The sequence below is a fragment of the Ictidomys tridecemlineatus genome, chromosome 14, assembly GCF_052094955.1.
Source record: "Ictidomys tridecemlineatus isolate mIctTri1 chromosome 14, mIctTri1.hap1, whole genome shotgun sequence".
In the NCBI taxonomy this organism is placed as follows: Eukaryota; Metazoa; Chordata; class Mammalia; order Rodentia; family Sciuridae; genus Ictidomys; species Ictidomys tridecemlineatus.
In genome coordinates, this window is record NC_135490.1 from 13149329 (window position 1) to 13152400 (window position 3072).

Genomic DNA, 3072 nt, shown 5'->3' on the forward strand with positions numbered 1-3072 from the left:
CGCGCGGGGGGCATCCGGTGCCACAAACCAGGTGCCAGCCGGAGCCACGCAGCGCGCAGCCGTGCCGTGCCACCAGGCGTCCTGGGGAGCCGGTGACCGCCAGCGACCTGGCCTTGAGAAGGGCCCTTTAGGGAGGATCGGATGTCCCTTGATGAGGAGCTAGAACTCCTTCTGAATTGAGGGTGTGCGCCCTACTTCGCGCCCCAGCCTTGCGCACAGAGTGGCCCCGGCCACCTGTGGCTATGGCGCGGCCGAGACGTGCTGGTCCTGCCCGGAGCGCAAGGCCAAGGACGCCCAGACTCGGAAAGTGTGGCAGGAAGAGAAAGAATGTTAAAAAGTTCCCTAATCATGTTTTATGTTGATTGCATGTTGGGAAGGCAATGGGTTAGGAATATTGGGTTAAATAAAATATATTGTTAACTAATTACACTTGTTGCTTTGTACTCACCCGGCTCCCCCCGCCCCCCCCTTACTGGAGATTGAACCCAGGGGCACTCTATCCCTGAACTACATTTCCAGCCCTTTTTAATTTTATTTTTCTTTATTTTTTAATACTAGGGATTGATTCCAAGGGTGGTCTACCACTGAGCTACATGCCCAAACCTTTTTTTATTTTTTGAGAAAGGGTCTCCCTAAGTTACTGATGCTGGCCTTGAACTCACGATCCTCCTGCCTCAGCCTCCCAAGCAGATGGGATTACAAGCATAGCAAGTGTTTAAAACTATGTGTGGTTCTTTCATGTTTCTACTGCTCTAGAGGTCCCAGGGAGGAAGCCACAACTTGTACCCTTCCAATCCACATTAATGAAAACAAAACACAAAACAGGTGGGTCTCCAGAGTGGGAACAGGCCTGGGAAATTACATCCAGGAATTACATAGCCAGGCCTGGCCAGGTGGCACACACCTGCAATCCCAGTGCTTTAGAGGCTGAGGTAAGAGGATCCCAAGTTCCAGGCCTGCCTAGGTAACTTACCCAAACTCTGTCTCAAAATAAAAAATAGGGCTGGAGATGTAGCTCAGTGGTAGAGCATCCCTGGGTTCAATCCCCAGTGGGGCTGGGGCAGAATTACACAGGCAGGACCCTCAACAATTAGCAGAGCTGCCTGGAATGTCTAAAGCTTGGACCTTTGGAATAGACCTTCTAGTTCCATCACCACCTCTACTCCCAGGAATAGAGTTTCTTCCCAAGGAAAAGGCTGATGTCTGTTTAAAATGTAATTCTATTAATCACTGGTATCATATGAGGAGCGGGTAAGGTACCAAGAGTCCCACAAGACCATGCAGGGTGGCACTCTCCTGTAATCTTGCAACTCAGCAGGCTGAGGCAAGAGGATCCCAGCTTCCAGGCCAGACTCAGAATTTAGCCAGGCCCTCAGCAACTTAGCAAGACCCTGTCTCAAAAAATAACAAGGCGTGGGGATGTAGTTCAGTGGCTAGCACCCCTGGGTTCAATCCCCAGTACCCCACCACACACATAAAAAGTCCCACTAGAGCTGGGCATGGTGACCCAAAACTGTAATGCCAGTGACTCAGGAGGCTGAGGCAGGAGGATTAATATATATATATGGCTCAGTGGCAAAGTGCTTCTGGGTTCAATCCCCAGTACCAAAACAAAAAACAAAACAACAACAACAAAACCCCAACAACAAAACTCCTCTCTAGTGAGGCTAGAGAGGAGAGTAGCCTTCTACCAGAATTGTAGAATCTAGAGCTTTCTTTAGAGTCTTGGCTTTTTTACCGCAGGCCCTGCAAAGCCTTTTGGGCTCCATCCCCCAGTAAGATCGAGGCCCAGGAGACCAAGACCTGCCAGAGTTGACAGTGTGTGAAGTGGAGGCTGCAATACAACTGAGTCAGGGTCTGGCAGCTGCTTGGGAAAAACATTTGTCAAATAGTTCAGCTGCAGACAGGCTCCTGCTTGAGGACCCCTATGGGAAATGCGAGGAGACTCATAGGCCAGAATGTGTAAGGACGAGAGGAAGCAAGGGCTGCTTTGTGTGTGGGGTGGCACCTTAGGGAAAAACCCAGGAAGTCAAGAGACCTGAGCTCCAGCCCAGCTGCTGCACTTTTGTGGGTCCACTTCCTCACAGATGTAGGATGCTGGCTGGATCAGATTGGCTGTTCTCCCATTCTTGCGCTTCCAGGAACTCCAGGGAATAAGGGAAGTGCATGGGGAGTCCAGAACCTTCCATTTGATTTTTAGCAATGCTTTTAAAAACTTCAATGGAAGTCGAAGATGTTAGCGACCACGGAGGTATTAAATTCTGCAGCCAGCTTAGCTCCTTCGGGGGAGGACTTTGGAATAAAACTTCTCCTATCAACTTGAGTGAAGAGTCCAGGTCTCTGCAGAGCCATCTGCTTTAAATGAGAAGCAAGGAGAGGGCCAAGGTGGCCGCCTCTCCATGGAAAGAGTGTGAAGGGATCCACTCACACGGTGTTCAAGCACAATTCTGGAACTGCTTATCTGTGTGGATCAGGATTTCCTCAATACTGTGCCACCAAACACAATAATAAATTAGATGCTGCCTTTGACAGAAATGCAACTATCACACAAAACCCCTGACTGGGCATTTTTTAAAAAAATCAGATGGCTTCTTTGTCCTCAGTTAATTTCATAATTAACTATAAAATTCAACTTATGTTTCCTAATTACTTATAGTAAGATCTTTTTTTTTTTTAAGAGCTTTGCTATTAAAAGTTTTGGAGGGGCTGAGGTTGTGGCAAGTGGTAGAGTACTTGCCTTAGCACCGGATATAAATAAATAAAACAAAATAAAGATATTGTGTCCATCTACAAGTAAATATATATATGAAGTTTGGGAAAGCACTGGACTCATCTCCCCGTCTTCCACCTATGTGAGTGCTCTGCGTGGAGGAGGCATGGGCTCTCTGTAAGCCTTTGTTTCCTGGGCTGCACCCCACTCTGAGCAGCTCTAAATTACCAGGGGCTCAGGTAGGGTAGTGTGGGTACCATCTCTGCACCCACTGCAACTCTTATGTGATCCCATGTGAACCCTCACTCCCACGGCTTCTGTCCCTCTCACCCAGGGCTGGTGGCTCACAGAGAACGAACAGA